Source organism: Lepidochelys kempii, chromosome 13 (assembly GCF_965140265.1).
Source record: "Lepidochelys kempii isolate rLepKem1 chromosome 13, rLepKem1.hap2, whole genome shotgun sequence".
NCBI classification, from domain to species: domain Eukaryota; kingdom Metazoa; phylum Chordata; order Testudines; family Cheloniidae; genus Lepidochelys; species Lepidochelys kempii.
In genome coordinates, this window is record NC_133268.1 from 22,468,092 (window position 1) to 22,492,545 (window position 24,454).

Genomic DNA, 24,454 nt, shown 5'->3' on the forward strand with positions numbered 1-24,454 from the left:
CTAACATGGCTGCTACTCTGAAATAAGAGGGGGGGGGTCACGTTTTTCCAATAATATGCAATACAGAGTGTAGTTGCTAACAGTAAAAAAGAAATTAATTTGTTCTGTTTAAAATGTATATCTTTTACTGGAGCATTCAGTAAGCAGATCAGGAGATTGCTAGGAAGCTGGCATTTTATCATAAGATGACTCTCTAATAATTTTCTCCTAAAACCCTCTAATTCCTGCACACCACTACCACGTACTGCAAATACATTGCCCTTTCCCTGCAACCCCTCCAACAGAGCACCTCCCAAGTAGCAAAAAATATGATGGATTTTAACTGCAGTCATATGCCATCTACATAGTAATTTATAAAAAGAAATTCTTTAAGCACTACGCAAATTTAAGATATATATCCCCTTTCCAGATACAGACCAACTCCTCAGGGGCCTGCCTAGTTTTGAAGGCTTAGGGTGGCAATACTCAGTAACTAAGGTGCAGTGACTAAACAGCAATCAGTGTAACCTGTGGTTTTCTCCATATTTATAAAGTGATGATGCCTTTTGTTCCAGGTACCTTTAAGTTTTAGAACCCTTAAAAGAACTTTAAGATGATTGCACTGAAAATCAGCCAAAAGACAGGGCAAGGAGTAAACTTACATGCATAACCTTAACTCTGCCTTAGTGTGTAGGCATAATGACACCCTTAATCACATGATCACAAACTATGAAAAGGGCATAGCAAATTCCTGTACTATGCTATATGCATAGCAGTGGTAAAAGCTGGCACCTCGGTCTACAAGTAAATTAGTTCCCTAGCCATCTCTCAAATGCACTTAAAGACTCATCTGTGCATATGCGTGCAGCAATATTATCTTTGTGCTTATGTTTTACTATCCAAGAGATACTGTGATCACTTATAAGGCTCTTGTAATGCACACACATAAGGGGGCAGAGTTAGATTATGCATAACTTTTATTTTGGAGGTCCTCTCTTTTGACTGCCTAAAAGAACCCTAAAGTTGCACACGTAAGGCAGTTATTTATATTACAATGGATGGGATTTTTTAAGAGACCTTAAGAGAGTTAAGTGTCCAAATCCCACTCAGATTTAATAGGAATTAGATGCCTAATTTAGACAGACATCTTTAAAAATCCCAGCATACATACTATATTTTATATATGCATATTTATTCTCATACACACACACACACACACAAGAATGATTCCTCTTGGCCTCCAGTATCTGTTACCCAAAACCTTTAAATATTCCTCAGCTAAAAATCACATCATCTCTCTCCCTTTGCCGACTCAGCAGCCCCATTAGCACTGATTTGTTTCAATTGAAACTCACTTTTCTTTGTTGTGTTTCTTCGGCCTAACATTTTTGCCTCTGTTCTTTTCTCCCTCCTTGGGGTGACAGCTATTTTATCACCTGTAACAAGAATGCTGAGCCTGTTGTGCAGGCAAAACATTTGCAAAGGGGGAGGGAGGTATGTGGGAAGCCGTAAGAAATTGATAAGGACTGTAAAGTAGCTTTATAAAAGTGCCGACGAGCCTGTTTAGGGCACAGAGCACCTGCACCTCTGCCCCTGGCAGCGCTTCCTTCAGATGCTCCTATTGTTTTCATTACTATTTGTGACTCGATCATTAATAAATTACAATTTTTTCCTCATTGGCTTCAACCACCAGGGGAGCCAGCAGGTGCGCCACTCTTACAATTAGCCCTTCGTAATGCATGCTTGGCAAGAAAAGTTGTCCACAAGCTGCAGAGTTTACTGACTGGATTTCTACTTCATGGCTGCAACACTTGGTGTAGTTAAAGGAGAATTTGCAGGGAGGCAGTCTTAATTATTCAGTTCCTATGGCCAAGAACTTCAACAAGAAGGCTGGATCCCAAGTTTAGGAACCTGCTCATGAAATGGGAGTCAAGCAGAGACAGAGGGAACATGCTCAATCGACAGAGCAGTGCAAATGACTTCTGTTTTTATACAACATGGATGGTTAGTCCATATTTGGACTATGCAGTCTCATTTTGGTCATCCTGTTTGAAAAAAAAGCTTTTAGTTAAGCTCGAGACTCAAGTGTAGGCTAGCTGTGGTGAAGGAATAGGTGAATGGAACAAAGAGAGATTAAATAATTCCAATTTTGTCAGTTTGGAGATGTGATTATTTAGGACTTGATCCTGGAAGATGTAGAGCACCCTTAATTTCCTTTGTGACCACTAACGCCTGGCCTACACACAGAGTTTGTACTGGTGTAACTATTTCAGTTAGAGGTGCAAATTTTTATCAAAATAGTTAAAGCAGTACAATCCCACAATCCCCGAGTGTCAACACAGTTATATTGGTATAAAAAGGTACCTTACAGGAGCATAAATTATTCCCCTTCCCATATGGTATAAGGCAGTGGTTCTCAAAGCCGGTCTGCCGCTTGTTCAGGGAAAGCCCCTGGCGGGCCGGGCCAGTTTGTTTACCTGCCATGTCCACAGGTTTGGCCGATCGCAGCTCCCACTGGCTGCAGTTTGCCACTCCAGGCCAATGGGGGCTGCGGGAAGGATGGCCAGCACATCCCTCGGCCCACGCCGCTTTCTGCAGCCCCCATTGGCCTGGAGTGGCGAACCATGGCCAGTAGGAGCCGCAATCGGCCGAACTTGCAGACGTGGCAGGTAAACAAACCGGCCCGGCCTGCCAGGGGCTTTCTCTGAACAAGCGGAGGAGCGGCTTTGAGAACCACTGTATAAGGCACCTTTATATTAATATAACTGCCTCCTCACAGGCGGGGGGGGGGAGGGGAGGGCTGTACAACTTTAAGTATATCAGCGTAGTTAGATAGGTACAATCAAGCATCAAAGGTAGTTGGCAACTTGTGGAACATGCTCAGAATCTTCCACCTCCGTTATGATCTTTTGATGGAAAGACTAGTGAAGGCAGAGTAAAAATATTCGGCAGGGTAAATAAAGAATGGGACAAGAAGGCTGAGAGCAAACCTCAAAGTCCAACTGTAATATTACAGCAGAAGTAGAGAAAAATTAATGACCACGCAAAGCTACCAGTTATGATAAATAGTTAGCAGGGTTATATGCTAGAATGAAGTAATTCACCTGTTTGCCTTTGGGACACTTTTCCTTTTCTTCCTATGAACCAATGGCGTGCCATGTATGCATGCAAGACATGTATTGCATGCCCAACTGGCTGTGTATTGGCCAACTAGTGGTGGGCCATGAGCCAGATCCAGACTGAGAGATGATTTCATCCAGACCCAATGGAGAACACCATTTTGTAGAACAAAATGGTATCCACCACACAGTGTGACCTCAAAGGCACCACACCATGCTCCATGGAGGATGCCATTTTGGACCAACTAAGGTGTGCCAGTGAGCTGTTGCATGCCTTACTAAAACTGTTACAGCTCACCATTGTTATGAACTCATTCATTTTGTACTGTTTTGGAGAAGGAACATGTTGACTTTGATATAGATGACAACTGCAAGCTCAAAGTTTCTAGAGGGAGAAAGAAGGAATGGAAAATAGGGTTGGGTTGAGGAGAAGACACCATGTTTAAATCCTTTCACTTGTCCTTTTTTGGAACACAAGAATTGCCGGACTGGTTCAGAACCACGGTCCATTCAGTCCAGAATCCTGTCTGACAGTGGCCAATCCCAGACGCTTCGGAGACAGAATCATCCCACAGTAGGCAGATTTGTGGTAATCTGGCCCCTACATTAGTTCTCATCCTGAAGTCTAATATACATTGGGTAAAACCCCGAAGCACAACTAATATCCTTTCCAAAATATATTAAAGAATATCCAGAGTTATCATAATTATATCCATAAAAGTGTCCAGCTCTTTCTTGAATCTTGAGAAGTTCTTGTCCTCAATGATTGCATGTGGCAGTGAGTTCCATGGACCAATAAAGTGCTATTTGAAAAATTATTTCCTTTTACCTGATTTGAATTTCCTATCTTTTAATTTCATTGAATGTCCCCTTGCTCTTGTGTTATGAGACAGGGAGAACAGAAGTTCATGATCTACTTTCTTTGCACCATTCATTTTTTCATATACATTTACATCTCTCTTCTTGGTCTCCTTTATAAAGTAAACAATCATGGTTTGGGTTTTTTTTTTTGTCCACCTAATGGAGCCCAGCATACAAGCTGGCACAATTTAGCACCACAATCCGTGTCTCAACTCAAGACGCCTGAGGTTGAAACTAAATGGTGTGTTACAAGTAAGGATTAAGAGGGAAGCTGAACAGTTCCCAGCCAGAACGATCGATGCTTCAGCTTCAAGACACCCACAGGCACAGAGAATTTTACAAGGAGAACCCTAAACCAAAACACCACAAACTTTAGCCCTCGTGGGTCCCCATTCAGTAGCTGCATGTTTTTATATTTTATGTTATGGGACAAAAAAGACACACACTGCTCTTTACCAGACGGAGTCAAGAGCTCACTGAATGAGGGGGACTGTCCCCAAACAGAAGACCACTACGAGGCTTTCACTGTTGCTTCTGCCCCCCAGAGGGCACAAATAAAATGTTTATTTAGTGGACAGAGCAAGTAACAGCAGGTGGGGAGAGAGAAGCACCTGTGTCTCTCTAGTCAGACAAAGTGTCACTCAATTAACTTTGGCTGAGGTGTCGCATCTTGCTGAGAAAGAACTATATTACAGAGAAGGAAACCAAATCTTCAGATCATTCCAGGAAATGACCAAGAAAGGGAATTTTCAGGAGGAGAAGGATAAGGGGAAGGTGCTTTTAAAGCAAATCCAGACGAGGATCTCTTACCCAAAGCCCACGCATGGGAGATTTTTAAAATTGAGTTCAGCCTAATACTTTTTGCATGGCTGCAGTATATTACAGTATTATCACTCACACATACTTTTACTGGGCTCAGTATTATGAACCCTTACTGGGACTAGGAACAGAAAAACAAATATAGAAAGAGCCTGCTCTCGAGAAATGACCAGTTTTTGTTTTTTATATTCATATTACAGTAACACCTATAGGCCCTGCTGCATTAGGTGCTGTAACCACACACACACAGCTCTTCAGGGCATGGACTTGCTATACACCTAAATAGGCAACACAAGCAAAGGGAAGAGACATGAAGTATCATTCCCATTTTACAGACAAAGAACTCAGCACAGAGAGATTGAATTACTTGCCCAGCACCACAGAGGAAGTCTAAAGTACAACCACGAATTAAGCTCAGATCAGCCAAGTCCCACTTCAGTGGTTTGACCCCTGAACTAAACCTTCGGATTACTTTTTGCAGGGTGGGAGAGTTCCAATAAGCTTTCTGATCTCCAGAGAGATTTCTCCAAAACTAGAGGGATGCCTCTGGTTACAAACTCGACCAGAACTGCTCGACTGTCAGATGAACAGCTCCACTTCAAGAAAGTTGCAGATTCCACTGTGGGGAGTATCTGCTCCAACTTCTGTGAAAACAGAACCATAGATAGCACGTTTCTACAACACTTAATAAAGAGGTGCATGTAGTGGTTTGACAAGCAATCAGGAACTACTGAGATCCAACCCTGACTGTACCACTAACTCCCTCTGGTTCTTCAGCAAGTCACAGCCTCTCTTCTTCAGGTCCCAGTTGGTAAAGTAAGAATACTTATTTACCTGCCTATTCCAGTGTGCAGTTCGGAGGATTAGATATTAATTATAGAGTAGTTGACATTCAAAATATTTTAAGTGCCAAGTATTACTTGTAATAAGATGTATTCTCAATTCAAAGAAAGTGTAACTACAGTAAGTTCTCATAACCAGGTTTAAATCATTTTCTAGAAAACCTAAGGAAAGTTCTAGATAAATTATCAAGCTTCAGGTAAGTTCATAACAAGATCACACTTAAATTAAATCTGCAGCATTAGGACATCACAGTTCTAATCCCAAAGGCTGCTTGAATGCCTGGAACTTTGAAGCACAGAAGGGTGTGCTTTAATCTTTCAAACCTTTAAGTCAGTTCTTGCTCCAGACACACTGGATCCCCCAGCCCTGCTTCCAGGACAATAAATATTTTATCTGGTTGTTTAGTAATATATATATATATATATGTCCCCTGTTCCCGAACAGACACACCCCCACCCCAAATGTGTCATTTTCCATTCAGCAACCACTGATTTTTCAGTTTCTTCTAGTCCACTTTAAAATTAACAAGTCTTCTACTGCATCTTTACTTCTTTTCTTCGTCTTGTGCATCAGTCCAGCCCTGGAAATATATCATTTGTTAAAAGTAATGTAGCAGTACATGAGGTGTGCCTTTCTGAGTCTCTACCCCCTACACCAGCACAGCAGCAACTAGCTCACTAGCAGCTGAAGCTATAATGTGTCTTGTTGAGGCTGCATATTGTTAAGCCATTAGACTTTCTCTTGCAACTGATACACAAAAACCCTTAGTGCCTTCCTTTTACTTGACCTGAACTGTAGGTTTTGCTAGCAGTCAACTCAATCACTATACTTTCCAAGTCTGCTATTAAACCTTGGCTCTAACCATCCAAGAAATTAATCTCCAGTGCCCAACCTCTCTCAGCCCCAACTGCATGCCACAGCAGCTGTTCGCAGCCTTTGATCTCCATCTGCATGGCTTCATCCATAAACCCAAGTACCTTGTGGTGTCCATTGAGTCCTGCCAGTCCCCTCCTAACGTCACCTGAAAAAACAAACCCAGGGCCTTCGGGGCTTTTGGCATTTCATATGCTCCTGCCAAACTGTAACCTCCTTTCCACCTTAGTTAAAAAATGCAATCAAGCCAGAAAACATGGACTCTCAATCTTACTCTCGTCAGGTTTTTTCCAGGGTTCATGTATACACAACCTAATGACTGCAGAGGAACCAAGAGATTCTGTACTGCCTTCTCTAGTGGTCAAGAACAAAGGCCATTGTGCATGACAACAATGCACCCAACTAGAAGGAGAGTGACATGTTATATATGCAGGCAGCATTACTTAACCCTATAAAGGACTTCATGGTTACACCTTTGTTAATCCATCACTTGTCCTGGCATTCATTAGAGCATGTTTACTGAAATGAGCAGAGAGGGACCACCAAAAAGCAGGTAAGATTCACATTCAATTTTATCTGAAGCACCAACATTTGAAGTAGTTTAAGTCCATCTCCAGTGTTTTTATTATCTGGATTACAGAAGCACCTACAGGGGTGGTTGTAATACAAAATGGTTATGTAGTGGTGTACTCCAGAAACCATTGTGCTCAGCACTGTAAAAAGAAAACAGTCCCCGCCCTGAAGAGCTGTCTAAATAGATAGGAGGCAAAAGATGGGAGAAAGGAAGTATCCCCATTTTACAGATGGGGAACTGAGGCACAGAGAGGTAAATTGATTTTCCCAAGGCCACCCAGGAAGTTTGTGGCAGTCTGGAATTGAACCTTGCTCTTGATCCTAGTCCATCACCATACCCACAAAACCATCCTTCCTCCTGGATTTCTTGGCCACTTGCAAGCACTCTCTCACACAAAGGGAATCCCTGTCAGAAGTGGGAGAAAGATGCAGGACTAGGGGAACTGCTGAAAGGCAAGGGTTGGTTTAAAAAAAAATGATTTGAGCATGAGCTTGAACACTGGCCCCATTTTTCTGAAAAATTCACCATTTTTTCAGTATATTTTGTTTGCAAGTGGATCTGTGTTTTGGTAAAAGTGCAAATTTTGAGAAAAGCGGACTCATTCCAAGCAAAAAGTGGAATCAAAGATGAAGCAACAAGAGTCATTTTGTCAAATCTCCCTGAAAAATTAAACCTGAGGGGGGAAAAGTCCCCTGAAATGAAATAGCAAATGTTTACATGTAAAGTTGAGTGAGATGTCCACAATTGTATTTTCATTGATTGAAGCAAGATAAAAAAAAATCTATCTAATGCTTCTGAATGTTTAATGCAAGCAGTGGCAAATCTCTCACTATCTTGTAATTCTTACTCTCCTACTCCTGATTCCATCTCTGATATCCCTCTAGTGTTCTCAAGTAAGTATTGTGTTTGCTCATTACTGCTTCACTCAATGGCATTAGATAGAACAATCTCCAATTTGTTTCCCTTACTTGTCTTTGGGCCACACGTTCTCCTGGTCTCCCTCCCAAAAGAAGCCAGCCGATGGCACTAGCTGGCATAATCTTTTCCGTACTTCTGTGCTTCCTACAACTCTGCAGGCTACATGAGCTTTGTCTGTGACTTGAGACTATTTTTGGAAGCTTTAAAAATATCCAAGGGGCACCTTCTCCTTTTAGTCAGATGTGGCATCTTTTTATGTTTAATAAAGAATTTTTTTAAAAAAAATATTTCTGCTAAGCATCAACCTGGCTTCCTGTTAAAAATAAAAACAGCTGAGCTGGCAAAGACTTGGGCAAGAGGAAACCCTATTTATAGAATCAATTATAACAGCTATCACGAGAGTGTACTGATCGCTCTGAGCCATATGCTCCTCGGATGAGCAGTGTGGAGAAGGACTAAGTCACAGAAGATGGCATCAGGGAAAAGCCACTTCCACCATTACACAGCCATCAATACATTTGGTAGTGTGTGTATAGAGATGTGTCCTCAGGGAACATACTGAACTGTGCACATTCCCCTCCAAGACATCACACTGATGAGCTGCAAAAGGCAGCCTAAGTCACTGCTGCTCTGTGCAGCGGTACTTCCCCCCTGCATGTTTTAAGCCACAGTGCAGACTTAAACGAATGCAGCGGCCAAAGACAGCACAGCACGTGTGCCAACCTGTCTGCTGCCAGTGCTGGGGGAAGTGGGAGGTGGAATGCTCAGGGTCATAAAAGCAGAACCCTGATGTGCAAACAGCCCAAGTGCCTTGGGATTTACCCTGTACTCATCTACAGCAGCCTATCCCTCCCACCTTTGCACCATCGTCATTATTTCTAGGGTAAGTCCATGCAATGAAACAATACAACAAATGAGTAAGGGCATGTCTACACATAGATTTACTGTGCAGCAAGCTGGGGGCGGGGGAATTATCTACAGCACTTCAACATGCCACACACTAGGTGATGCACACTGAGATTGCCCTAGTGCACTCTGAGCCACTGCAGTTTGAATCAGCAGTACGTCAACGCACACTATGGAACTTTGAGTGTGCAGTAGTAGGGTCCACACAGACACTGTATGGCACATTGGATTGCTGTAAGTGTCCACCCCAGCTTGCTGTGCAGTAAACGGACACATAGGCATGACCCAAGGGAAAAAAATAGGAGAGAAGTGGGGATAGAATAATAAGATCACGCAAGTGCATTGGATAGTTATGTGGGAGTCAGAAGATTCAGATTCTTTTCCTTGCCCTGGCGCCAACTTGCTGTCCGTGTGTGACCTTGACCAAGTCACTTGACATCGTTGCACCCCAATCTTCCCATCTGTAAGATAATATATTTCTTTTTTTATAAAATATTTAGATCTATAAACCGAACGCACTGTATAACAGCAAATTATTATTGCCACCTAGTTGGCTCTGAATCAATATAAACATTTCACTTTTTAAAAAAAATAATACCAACTATCCCAACTAACCACTGATCAAAAGCCCCTGGGATAGAAATATTAGGTGAAATCTGGCCGCGCTGAAGTCAAGAACAAAACTCCCATTGGACTGCAGTGGGATCAAAGATTTTCTAGTGGGTCCAAAAGGCAGTTCTTGGGTGAAAGTCAGAACAACATAAGGTACAAGTCTTCAGGGGAGCTTGCTAAATTGGAGTCACTATCGTGATTGGTGTGTTTACTTTCCAAGGCAAAGTAAAATCCATATATATACTTTCCTGGAGAACCTTCCCATTGCAGAGAAAGAATGCCATAGAAAAATAAAAACCTCACTTGGCTTGATGTATCATCTGGCTGCCCAGAAAGATCATATAGATGCAAATTGTTTTCCTTGTTTTTCTGAAGGACAGACACCAAAAAATTACTGGGCATAGGGACATCTTACCAAAACCTTAAATTCAAGTAGAGCTGGTTGAAACATCATTGACATCTTTTGTTGATTTTAGAAATAACTCCTAACAGGGAATGATATACACCAACATGTCTGTGAACTCCTATTTCCTGTTTTTGGATTACCTATGAAGTGGGAGTTTGATCATTTTGAAATTTCATATTGATGAAGAGAGGATTTTTTAAATGATCAAATGTTTCCTATTTGTTGATCAACTCTCTATGGGAGGATGCCTGAGAGATTGCTTGATCACAGGTCTAAATGTGTTATCAAAGCACTTGGGTGAAATACTGGCCCTATCGATGTCAATGGGAGTTTTGCCTTTGACTCTGATAAGACCAGAATTTCACTCTAGACACTGAAAGGAGCAATGGGAAAAGGCATTATAACCTAATGATGGGATCAAACTGTGAAATCCTCATCTGAATATTTCAGGTGCTGCAGGGAGAGTATGTGTATGTCAGGTTTGGTTCCAGGCCCATCTCTAATACTGGTGGGCAAGAAGAGTAGTTATGTCAAATGGGATAGTTCATTCTTTGTTTCATCATTAAGCAAAGCAATTCTTAGCTTTACTGATAGAGAAAGAGAACACAACCCACCCACCCACCCAGAGAGAAACATTCCCCTCCCCAAGATGCTGAGGTAGTGAGGTAGAATTTGTGGATAGCTAGAAACTACCTGTTTATACCTTAGCCCTCTGGACTGCCCACTAAAGTGCTTTTCTGCACACTTGGCTTCTGCCTTATCCACAGCTCTAAGTTGTCCTCTTATGTTTTCCTCTCTGAAAAATGACTTTTTTTTTAATTATGGCACTTCTCATGGTACACTGTGATGTAACTCAATGGCACAGAGAACCACAACTCATATTTCCGCAGGATGCCAGCATTTTGGTGCCAAAGTGCCTCCTGGCACCGGACTATCGTTTGCACTGTAATTAAATTGACTCCACTCCTTGGCTTGGTTTTATCCCTGAACAATACCACCATTTGAGTAATACATTCTCAGGGCACTAATACATCACCTGGGTGAACTCTGTCCACGATGTATTACGCCAATACATCATCACAGTGCACTCCCGCTGTAAGTATGTATGGGCACCATACATCATCAAGCTGAGACAGTGGTGATGTACTGCGCAGAAGATGGCACCTTTCAGGAGTGGAGTAGGCCATGACCAGGAGAATAAAGGTTGGTATCACTAGAAGCTGTTTTCTTCATGCAGTAATGCTGGCACGGACTCAATTTCACTGAATCTGTGTCTAACTTTATCCCCTTATTTCTTTATCCTGACATGTTGCATCATTGGAAGCATCTCTTGAGATGCGCCATTCCCATAAAGATCCCAAGGGACAGCAGGTACACAGTTACCAGGAGTAGATTTTTTGCTTGGTGCGTGGGGCTTCAGCCCATTAATACTAAAAGCAGTTGCTAAAGCTTTGTGTACCAAGCAGAGAAGACACGCAACCTTTCAACATTCTCTACCCAGCCAATGAGCACCTCCCAAAGAGTTAGCATCAAAGATTTACACTGAAATGTCACTGAAGCAACTGGATTTTCAAAACAGTCTTAAAATTGTTTAACGTTGGCCTTTGATTTAACTGAGGGCAAATGATGGGACATGGTGCAAACTCGCCCTGACGAAGAATTACACCAAAGTTCACCTTGTCAGTACTGTTGACAACAGTCTAGAAGCAAAAACTCCTGGTGCCATTCCTGAAGGGAAGCCAAGTTGCTCTTTCAAAATGAAGGCCTACATCTCCACGCTGTGAAAGCCGTTTTACCCCAAAGTAGCTGCACTGAAATCAGTGGATGTATGTTGGTGTAAAGCTGGGGGCAGTGGAGCAGAGAATCAAGCCCCCCAAAAAGGTAGACAATGGAGGCAGCAATCTAAACAAGTGAAGAAGAAAAGAAGCATTCAGATCTTGACATTTTATTGTGTTTTTTATTTTACAGATGTCCAAATCTTTAACAATATAAGGCATAATGGAGACACCTGCTCAGCGACGGACAATGCCAAGGCAACCAGCTCCAAGGGGAGCCCCAAGAGGGACTGAGCTTCAGGGAGAGCAGCCTCCCAGAGCTCCCAAGCACGCAGGGGGAGCAGCCTGCTGCACCATCCTTTAGGTTGGAGAACGTCAGACCATGATTCTCAGTTAATCTGTTCCTGCACTGGGAACAGGAATGTATTGGGTAGCAAATGCTCCCCATATGCTGAGTCATTCCGGGGCCAACCCTGGCCCCCAGGACAAGTTAAAGCAGACTTAAAACCCCAGGAAGCAAACAACCACAGCCTGGTACACTCCAGCCACAGCCCCTACTCATCTCAACATGCTCCTACACCAGGGCTGGGAACAGCTAAGGAAGACTTGGACAGGGTCAGGAGCTGTTTGCACCCCCTGTGAGGCCACTTCATAGTGCAGAGCGGCTTAAAGGGGTATACATGTAACAAAGAATGAGACCAGAGAGTGCATAAAGCCTCCTCCCCACCTCCGTCACCCCCTCCCCTGTGCACTCACACAGGAAGCACAGTGCTGCAACGAACACAGAGCGCAAAAGGGAGTGGCTAGCACTCCATACCCTCAAGGGGGTGTGACTGTGCTGAGGATGTGGCCTGTTACCCAGCACTCCTAGTTTGTGGTGTGCGGCATGCCTCCTCTTTATTAAAGGGGTAATAATGGCTACTTTGGGGATGTCATTAGAGTACTGTGTTTGCTTTTGCGTTAGTCTGTCTGTGAAGTGGGGAGAACAGCACTTCCCTGCCTCACAGGAGTGTAGGGAGGATAAATACAGGAAGGTCTGCAAGATGCCCAGACACTAGTGTAATGGGGGCCATGTAAGTACCTAAGGTAGATTAAAAATAACTCTTTGCTGAAGTTCTGAAAAGAGAAAGTTGCCCTTTTTCAGAGGAATTGGACGTGTGCATCCTTAGGGAGACAGGCAGAACAGGAACTGACTGCTAGCCAGCAGCCCCAGAGGCTGAGAGAACAAACAGTAAATACATCGATTAGCTGGCTGGTTGATAGAGACAAGCATCTAAACGCATACCCCGACCCCTCAACTCAGTAGCAAGACTGAGGAGTCATTTGGGCCAAGGAGATAACCGGGGAGACCTAAACCAAGTAAGAAGCAGTAGGGATATGTACAAGAAGGACATGTGGAGAGCCAGGGGAACAGGCTGGCATCACTGAGCAAACAGAGGTGGCCAAGTGAACATGGTGGCCCCACTGGCTTTTCTTGGTAGAGATCAACATAGAATATGTCTATGCCTCGTGCAAAGGTGTGATTTCCAGCTCACGCAAATACAGCCATGCCAGTTCTGACTGAGCACACGCACAAGAAACGAAAGTGTAGCCACAGCAGCATGAGCACTTGGGCAGTTAGCTCTTCCCAGAACCACTAGCCCGGGCACTGCTGCAGCGACGCTTCCATTTTTAGCACCCTCGCTCTACCGGAGATAGGGCTGAGATGTCTACTCCACCTGGCAATTACAACTCCAGCCCAGAGTGCAGATGTTCCCTGAGTTATACCGAGTAAAGTGGAAAGCTATACATTTAATTCTTAAAAGGGAGATATGGTTTATGTTTAAGAATGTATGCTTATGAAGTTTGGAGTTTGTGGCGATGGATTATTTAGCTTAAACAAAATAGAATGACATTTCAGGGAGGGAGTGTATTATAAGACATTTCCTCTGATAAAGTCAGTTAATATTTGTCTTTAAAAATTACATTAAGAATTCAGTCATCTTTTGATTAATTTCTTATTCTGGCTCAGTAATTTAAGTCATTAAAGTGTGAAAGAGCAATTTCAGTTTTGCCTCTAGTGCCTTAACAATGGAGCTGCTGCAGACTTTGACCAGTCAGTGACTCCAGCTAGATCAGGAAGATTCACTTCAAACTAGAAAAATGGGTGAAAATTTGTGAAAGTAAATAAAAACTAGATCCTGTTTGCATTTGAAAAATATTAACCAGGTCTACTGAAAAAGCTGACCCAGTTTTTCCACTGAAATTGGAATATTCAACCCGCTCTGTTCAGAACCGTTAACTATCATCAACCAGCTTTGGGCAAGATGCTAATCTCCAGTATAGGACTCAAGGTCAGAGAACTTGGAAAAATGAAAGATGCTCTCACGCATTTTTTTTTAATTATTTTATTTTGAACAGAGTGGTCTGTTACCTGGATGCTACAAGTGTCATTCATACTTTACCCTCCGAGAACATTTAGTGCAGCTAAGTTGGATTTGTCTCCCTATGAACTTAATTATCAACAGCATTTAAAAAAAATTTTCCTTTAACCAACATTAAATGACAGTTTAGACTACTGTATATTTACATATTAATTTACACTGGTGAATTAGTTTTCTGTCCCTGCATTCTGTTCAAAGTTCTGAAGGTCTGTGGCGTGTGGCATAGTGATGTTCCTAAATGACCACTAATTAATTCCAGTTGGAAATAAATCGAACATTTAACAGGAAAGAATCATTCAAAGTCAACATTACAGAGAAGAATAAAATCACAATATGATACTGCCACTGGCAAAAATTTAAGAGTCAGACATTTCTCATATATATATTTCATTAAATTACCTCTTCTTTTGGATCAAGAATTTAAAGTCAGCTCCCAGATGTCATGCATTGGTGGCTTGGTATACCACATGGGTGCAGCCCACCACCAAAACAAACATTCCCATTCACTTCAATGGAGCTATGGCAATTTACACCAAAGACCTGGCCCACATATTTTTAAACTATCTACAATTATGAATTTTTAACCTGAGTCCCATCTCCCAAGGACAGAAGAACTCCAGAACCTGCCCATATTTCCACAGCAAATTGCTTTTCCCCCATCTTTCCCTGCCTTCCCCCCAGTTATCACTAATTCCTGATGGAAAAAACATGTTTTTCTTGTAGGGTTGTTTTTTTTTTTTGTTATTTTATTTTTGTACAGGGGGGTTAAAAAAAGGTTTGATTTTGCAGTTTAGCATGTTGAGGCCTCACAGTGCTCACTGTCGGAGGGTGCTGATTACCCAGCTTCATTCATCAAAGTGTCACTTTTCTGACAGCCGCTAATAAATATACTGCCAGAGCCCCTCACACCTGGCAGCCATGGCACACTGCAACATGCCGCTAACCTAATTTGCTAATTGCTGCTTTCCCCATTAATTTTAGTCCTGTCTTGTTTGGTGTTGACATGGAGGGAAAAGAAATAAGATGGAAAAAGCAAGCAAGGAAGAAATATCTGGGGGATTTTTTGTTCTTCTCTCCCTTTAAATTTACATGGGAATATCAACTTCTATTAGCCTCCTATTAATTTGTGCATGGGAAACGCTCAGCTCCTTCTGCTGGATGATTGTGAACAAAGGGCTTTCCCCTGTCACAATTTAAATTTTGGTGTTGGTGAATTAGGTGCTTGTGAATGTGAAGGGTTAATAACCAGCAATATGCCTGGGGTTTCACCAGCATTGAGCATTTTCTACTTTTCTGCCACAATATTACCAATCCAATGCACCTCATCCCTGATCTTCAGCATCCTTTACAATTCCAGCCCTGACAACCTCACAGACAGCTCAGCCAGTGTCCCCAGCCCTGACCTACAATGACCACTGATATTCCAATCATAGTTCTTAACTCCCGACTCCTGACCCTCAGAACTCCCTGTTCTATTATTCCAGCCATTTACTTCTGTTGGACAGAGACTGCTAATGTTGCCAAATCACATGGGGTTCTGTGAGGAGGATAAATATCCTCCTTAAGGGCCTAGAGAGACAGTAGATCCTTTTCATTTGTGAAAAAGCCGGGTTGAAATGTTGGCATCCAGACTAGAGGTGAATTAAGAACAGAAGTATGTCTCCATAGCAAAGCTGTGCATAGGTTAGCCCGCCCGATTTAGCTTGAGTCAGCTAGCACAGGTAACAATAGCAGTGAAGACAGCACACCACAGACTTCCATCTCCTAAGTGAAAAGGGGACTCAGCAGCCTAAGTCACTTTGGTGCTTCGAAAATGTTACTCTAGATCTGGATCTTGCAGCTTGGGCCCATTCTCTAGGGGGAAATTGACGTCAACAAGCCCCAGTTCCCACCGGACTTGTGGCCACGCTGCAGACGAGCATTCCACCCCGAGATAAATAACCCTGACTGCCCTCACTCACCTTGAAAGATGCACTGCAGGGTGCAGCTATTGTCCTGCTAGGCCCCCACTACCTTAGTACATCACGACCACATGTAGCCAAGCAACAAGTGACACATCTAGGACCTCCAGCTTCCAATGGCTTTAGAGGTAAAAAAAAAAAAAAATACTGTCCTGTTCCAAGTGAAGTGAAAAGGGCTCAGTATTGAGTAACGGGATTTCCGCTTTTAGCCAAAAGTTTCAATTCATAGCCCTTTAAAGTTAAATTTACCGCCTCCATTTAGCAGTGTCCCTGTAAAATCCCTCTTGGCACAGAAAAACCTGTGTGTGCCATTCATGAATGCTACAACAAACAATGTATTTCATCCTTGGGCTCTATCTGTGCATCTACCTGGCTTTATTCAGGACTCTGTGCCTTCTTAACCATTTCAGTGCCTAGTAGCACCAGCCAGTGAGGCAGTATGGGCAACAATACCCCACAGTCTAGAACACAGCCCCTCTGGCAATTTCCAGCTAGTGTAGAAGAATGGATTGCAAGGGGAAAAACCAACATCATGCTGGGAGAGAAAAGGATACAGCTTTGTACTGTATTGGGTGTTTCTCCTATCTTTGATGCATCAGGAACAAGCCTATTGCGGGAGACCGGATACTGAACTAGTAAATGATCCATGATCTACCAGAGCATGACAGCTCCTATTGTTCAGAAGTCAAGGCTACTGCAGGGGTTCAACAGCTGTGTGGTATCAGCCCTTCCCTTTAAAGATCCCATCCATTTTCTCGCAAAAGTCTCATCTGCCCCCACCCACCCAGCTAGTTATCTTCCACAGAGAAAGGCAGCATATTTTATTAGATATAATCCTGAGCCACAAACTTTGGAACCAGACCTTGAAAGCCTTCCAACCCCTAAAATTTGCAGCTCCCTCGTGCTCCATTTTGAGCATCCCTGTCTACAATTTGCCACGCCTGCAGCAGCTTTCCCCCTTCTTCCATTCAAACTCACCTGGCCTGATGGAGGCAATAACACTTCAGACAACCTGGATTCCATTTGGCAGCAAACCAAACCTCTTCTGAGCATGGCACTGCTACTGCGGGTTGCCTGCTTCAGAGACCTGAGTCAGCTCAAAACTGCAGTGAGCCAACAGGGCAGGCGAGAGAAGGAAGATGAAGCCATGAACATCTGCTCTTCCTTCAAAGGGTGACCCTTGACAGGAGGAGTAGCTTGCTCCATCAGCCTCTTTTCTGAAGGCCATTGGGTCCTCAGCATGAAGACACACTGAAGAGTTCAGGGCCCCTCAGCAGCCTTGCAGCAAGCACCTTTTGTTCAAAGCTCAGAGCTGTTAATTAAAGGACTGGTGATTAATGATTAAACTCCACGTGGTTTCTAACTCAGGCTTAGAAGATCCTAGCAATGCTGACTTTGCTGAAGGCTTCAGTGTTAAGTTCTGGTACATGCAATAGCTATTTATAGACATGTCCATCAGAGCACTGAAACGGAAATGTCCCTTCAACATCATTAAGAGGAAAAATACCATTTCCAAAAAGAGTAAAGGTCAAATATTCAGATTAAGTAAACAAGATCTCGGGCTGCCATAACCACAGCTAGAACTGGGTGAATAATTGCCAGTGTGAACCATTTATTCACCCAATTTACCTCTTTCTGTTTGTGGGCATGTTATATTTTTATGGAGTGGATTCGCTACTAGAAATTATTCACCAAATAATTTCAGCAAGCCATTCTTGACCTGTAACTCAATTTTTGAGTTGTGGCAGGTCGTCTTGATGAGAAACATAGGTTATATGGCTTCTTTGAGTTCATAACATAGCTTTAAAAAGTGCCCTTGGCTGAAACTGTATACCAGGAGCACACTCATTCGATGTCCTTTAGCCATCCATGTACCTGGCTTGCAGTCACAAACTAGTACCTTGAGTTTCAAAGGACAAATTGCACTCACAAGACAGTGTACTCCCTGCTTTAAAACAAAAACATTAAAGCTATAGCATCTGCAGAAGAGTCATTTTTCTTAATTTGTGGACTACCACAGCACCACTCGGCCTTTCTACAGCACCTTTCACCCAAGGATCTCAAAGCACTTGGGTCTCAGTCTACTCACAGCAGATACCATTGTCACAACTACTGGTGGGTTCACTCATTTTGTCTAATTCAAACCCCTTCTAGCATTGTGGCTTCACCAGTTCAAAGTTCAGAAGTTCAGCTTTATGGTTCATGTCCCAGTTAGAAGAGACTGGGAAAAAGAGCAGATTAGGGGAGAGAAAAATTTTAATAGGAAATATAGCATGTACAATATTCATGTCCAGGAAGAGAAAAATTGGACATGTAGTAAAAGCCATGGACTCTGGAGACCTGGGATCAATTCCCAGACCTGCCACTGACTCCCACTGTGACACTGGGCAAACTGCATATTTGTGTCTCCGTTCTCCAACTGTTCAAGGCGAGATATGATGTTTTTCTCCTGTAGTTTGTCTACTGAGATCGTAAGCTCTTTGAGGCAGGGACTCCTTTACTATATGTGTATGTGGTGTTCTGTCTCCTCTAGTGGCACCGAGATCACTTAGAGAGATTAATAAGTCTGCTCTACCGCCTTAGCTAACAGGCATACGGCTTTTCGCTCGTGCAGTAGAGGCTCATGCACTAAGCTCCAGAGATCCCAGGTTCAATCCTGACGACTGGAGTCTGTCGGTGTTACATATATGCACATCATAAAACACATTGGGCCCCTTATCTTGTTTGGAGCCTCTCAGTGCTACTATAGTACAGATAATAAGCCTTTGGACAACTCCTAAAGGCCACAAATGTTTTGCTCAAGAAAGCTAGTATTTGTAACACTGATGGCATTAATTGTAAGCAATTAATTTGGTTGACACAGAAGCAGACTACCCTGAAATAGAGATCTGGGAAAGCAGTATTGGATGTTACAGGTGTTACACCTTATTGGGAAGAAAGTGGACCCAAAGTGTTCTTTGAAATTTAGGTTAAAGCAATTGAACCCACTAGATAACACTGGCAAGTCTGAGCCCCACTGCCTCCAGCTTACGTTCCAGGTCTTAGAGTGGAGGTAGGTGTTTAAATTGAGGCTTAGTTCTTTTTTCTTTTCTTCAACGACACTTAGGGCGTATAGCTTAGCCCTGTTTATGCATCAGGGTCGTCTACAAGTTCTTGTTATTGTTCCCATGTTGTAATAATCCTATATGGCTTGCACAGGCTTTAAGACAGTGCATGTTACGTTACTGGAATCCTTTGTGTGCTTCTCTATGCTTTGTTTTGCATAGTGGATCTTTGATATGAAAGAATGCTTTCATGACACGATGCCCAGGGGCGGCTCATTAGCAGCAGAGATCAACCCAGGACCTCTGGATCCAAAAGCATGAGTCTCTACTGCCTGAGCTGAAAGACCCAGGTCTCTTAGTGCAAAACCAGTAGAAGATTCCAAGCCACACAGAGTAAGCACAGGTTATACCAGTCCTTAGGAAACTAACAAAGGCAGCCTGAAGTTGCATTGACAGAGCTGTGTATGAGAAATGCCAGTGCCAAGGAGGCAGTGGGCCACATTCTGCTGTTAATGCTGGAGCAAATCCAGCAGCTCCATAGAAGTCAATGGGATTCCTCTGGATTTACAATGGTGTAGCTAAGAAAAAAGAGTTTTGTTGAGTGATCTAATGATTAGGCCAGGGGGTGGGAGTAATGATAACTGAGTTCAAGCCCTAGTTCTGCTACTGAGTCACGATGTAAACCTGTGCAAGTCTCTGTCTAATGCTCAGTTACTGCCATGTCATTGAAGTGGAAACACCTAGTCTGCTGCGGGCAGGAAGGCTCAAGTAAAGTGCTATGAGAATCTCTGATGGGAAATGCCACAATAGTGAAAATCCTCCTCCTAGACTTGGCTCTAGCTAATTCTCTTAGCTATCACTTTTCACGAGCATCAGCAACTCACCCGTTGCTTAAGAAAAATAAGACATTACAGCAACAATAGAAGATAAGTGTATACAGCATATACACCAGAGATTCAGAATGTAAATACAGGTACAGTGATAGGTCCATTCTGGAGTGGGAATAATTAGCCCTTTAATTAAACTTAACTTGCTGAGCATTGCTTTGTTGTTAGCAGCTACATCTGGCTTGGAACTTTCCTGTTTCAGCAGACAGCAGATGGAAAGCACAGACAAGATCCACCCCCCTCCTACTATCTCCATGGTCGCCTAAGCCAGTAATTAAGGTCTGGGACCACGTCTGTGGTAGAGTGAACTCTACCAGCCATTTCCATATCCTATTCTCTTTCCTTTTCGGAGTAGGACTTCTCTTGTTGCTGATCTCCCCAACAGGACTTCCACCTTCGCTTCTTGCCCTCATAATTATGCAATGTTCATTTTACCCTGGCCCAGAGCAATGTAAAATCGGTCTTCGATCCTGCAGTGAGAGGTATGTAGGAAAATCCCAGTGACTTTTGGTGAGACTTTATATGGGCACAGGGGCACCCAGCAGGACCTTAGCAAGCTCACACAAACAAAGCAATATTACATATTATTTCTATGATGCCATCAGCATCCCTGGCATTCTACACACAAAGTAAGTAGAGTTGCCAACCCTACACGATTGTCCTGGAGTCTCCAGGAATTAAAGATTAATCTTTAATTACAGATTATGTCCTGTGATGAAATCTCCAGGAATTTGTCCAAAGTTGGTAACCCTAAATGTGAGCTAGAAAAAGTGCAAGACTATGTCAATCATAAGGGGGGATCTGTAAAAGATAAGGGTTACAGGAAGGTATTCGAGCTGGTTGCATAGTACTAAAACCTACTTCATGAATGTGTTCACAAGAAAGAGGGCCAGATTTGTGGGGTGGTGATTATCATTGCTTGCAATTATTCCCATGACTGAGAGAAAATGAAGCCTGAGGTTTCACCCATTTTAATGTAAATTATCTGTATGAAAAATTCATACCAGAAGTTTGTGGCTAGTTATTCTCCTGTTGAGAATGTTTCACTCATCCAGCCAGGGAACAGAAACAGTGCCACATGAATTTGATGTCCAACAATATAATCCAAGTGACAAATGGCATATTCAAAGGTAACCATTTGTAAATGTCCTCCAGATGAAAATTCTACCAAAACATAGAAATAACGAATTCATGCAGAGAAATCAGATCGTTTTCATGCCCAAAGAGAGAAGAGGGCTAATTTAGTAACTAATATTTCACAATGAATATTTGACCAATTCTAATTTATATTTTTCTTAGGTGTCAAAGTTTCAGTGACACAAAACCTGGATTTGTGCTGGAAATGGCCCACCTGATGATCACTTTAGATAAGCTATTACCAGCAGGACAGTGGGGTGGGAATAGGTATTGTTTCATATTCTCTGTGTATATATAAAGCCTGCTGCAGTTTCCACGATATGCATCTGAGGAAGTGAGCTGTAGCTCACGAAAGCTTATGCTCTAATAAATTGGTTAGTCTCTAAGGTGCCACAAGTACTCCTTTTCTTTTTGCGAATACAGACTAACACGGCTGTTACTCTGAAACAAGGACATTGTGGCTGGTAAGAAAAGTTTTGCTTTTTTAAAAAAAATATGCTGGAGTATTTTAGTGAGAGTTTGAAGGAACAAGGCCAGTTTAGAAGGCAGGAGTAGCTGCATGGGGTGTTAGGAGAACAACCAAAGAAGTGAAGGGGAAGTTAGAGTGAGGTTGCATGGCACAAAGGCTCTAGGTAGGGCTACCAGGTACAGGGGATGGATGGACAGAAGGTGATCAAGAGAGCAACAAGCTGTGCCAGGTTGCCTAGGGCGTGAGTGGATACAAGGGGGAAGAGACAAGGAGCAAGATTTAAGCAAGAAGAGAACTGTATGGCACTTTGAAAATGAAGATTGAGCATTTGTGTGTGAAGCAGAAGGAGGAAATTGAGGATTGGGATTTAGGAGGGGCTGATCTGGTTGGAGCTATGGAGGGAGAAATGCAATTTATGCTTCTGCGTGTTGGATAGACTTAAATGGTGAAAATCACGGAAGCCATATATAGGAGGAGGCTGCAGTAGTTAAACCAAAAGAAGGGACTAGACCAGAACTTAACAGCAGGGATGGATGTTGGAGACATTCTGTAGGGGTATCTGCCAACATATTCAGCACCACTCATGACCTACAATACCCTCTGCTCTTCAGAAGGGGCTCAGTCTAGGAAGGGAAGGGAATGCCTCAGTGATCTGTCCAAGTGACCCCATGAGACAAAAAGGAGAGAAACAGGGACCCAACCTAAATAGAATAGTTACAGCTTGTCAGATTCACATAGACAGTTTCAGATTTCTTCAGCCTCCAGCCCTAACCTCTTAGCAGCAGGTGTGAATCATTGTCAGAACATATGTGAATAAGTGTCTAATGGAGACTGGAATGAGACCAAAGTGTAATGGGCCAGACACTGAGCTGGCATGCAGTAGCACAGCTGCATTGACTTCGGTGTGGCTACACTGATCTCCACCAACTAAGGATAGTGAACACAAAAGTTATGCTTTAGTCAAGCACCAGTTATTGGGCTCAATACTTGCAACTGGGGGTACAAGCACTGACTGCATAACTGAGTGAAATTTAAATGATCTAATGATTCCTTCTGGCCTTAAACTATGACTCTGCCCCAGTAGTTGAATCCGCCACACAGATGATGAACTGGCAGAGTGCTAGCCCTCTATGCTATACTTCCAATACCTGCTATTCTGGATTTCAGTGGTTGGAGAGTTTGTTTCCTGAATTTTCAGCATGACCTGTTGTTGTGTAAGTAGGCCAAAGAGACATGTTGCCTGCAGCACCCACAGCTTGGGCACAACTAGAAACACAAATGGCCCATTGTATCTTTATTAATCTATTCCAATTCTTTTTAATGCTATGAAAACACCTAATGCCACTGTTTTGGCTACTGGCCCCTAACATAACAAGTTACAGGGGACTTGTCTCATCAAAATATCATCCTGTCTAAATAGAGAATCTGTCTGAACTGCAGTGAAAATGAGTAATGATCACAATTACTGGGCCATATAACAGTCCAATAAAATCTAATTAAAATGATCCATGTCCCATCTGCTGGGGGGAGAGTGGGAGGCAAGGGGGGAGTAAATAACACTGTCTCTGTTTTTAAAATGCAAAATATTTCATGATAAAACGCTATTTACATTTTATAACAGTCTCCAAATTGTGCTGCCAAGGAACTCCTGAGGCTATTGGCATCTCCTCAATTGCAGGTAAGTTTGAGGAGATGCTTCCAGACAGGAAAGATTGCCCAATAGTTAGGGCAGTCGCCTAGCTATTGAAAGACGTGGGTGCAAGTCCCTGCTCCACCACAGGCTTCCCATGATGCCACTTGGAGTCCCCTTTTCTAACGTTTTGTGCCTGCGTCCCATTTGCAAAAGAGATTTATGCACTGAGGAGCCCATTGACTTTCAGTGTCACTTAGGCCCTTTTCAAAACATGTCATAGGCACTTATGTCACTTAGGGGCTTTTGAACTCATTACCCAGGGCTGTAACCAGGGTGGGGCAATCAGGGCAACTGCCCAGGGTGCAAAGTCACAGGGGCAGAAACAGAGGTGACACATGCTGCAAAGGTCAGTCAGGCCAGCCGTCATGGCTGGAGTCGGGGATAGAGAGCCACCTCCACCCCCTGACTCACTTCAGTGATCCCCGCAGCCTGTCTGGGTTGGGGGAAGGGGGTGCAACCAAAAAATCGAGGGAGAGGGGCACGTGACATTGCATCTCTTCCCCCATGCATCATCTCTGGGTGGAAAAATGACAAAAAATGGTAAGGGCAAATATGCTTACTTGCTAAAATGCCTAGTTACAATTCTGATGTGACCCTTCATCTCAGTGCCTCAATTCTCCATCTGTAAAATAGAGATAAGAGAACTTCCCTACCTTTGAGGGGTGTTGCAAGGATAAATACATTAAAGTTTGAGGTTTGTCATGCTGTCTGGAGTGGTTCACGACTGAGTGCCAACCTCAGCACAGACTGTCAAGAAGCAGGACAGACACCCCAAACTGGTCACACGTCCTGTGATTCGATTTCATCAACCAAGTAACAAGTGTGAACTCCTAAAGCACTGTAGTAGCTTTACATCACAGACCGTCACCTTGGGCATTCCAGTCTATCTTGCCACCCAGGCAAGATGGGCTTAGTGATAATTGGCTGCTACACACCAAAGATCACACAATATTCAGGTTACGTCCAGTCCCAAGAGACCAGCCACTTATCCCAGATCAATTTCTACCCTAGATCCCTCAAAGACCAAGCTTGTAACCAATCCTTCCATCAACTAACTAAAGATTTATTAATGAGGAAAAGGAAATTAAAGAGTTATTACAAGGATAAAGCATATATACTAGAGTTACAGTCAAGGGTTTTAAAATGTGACAGTTG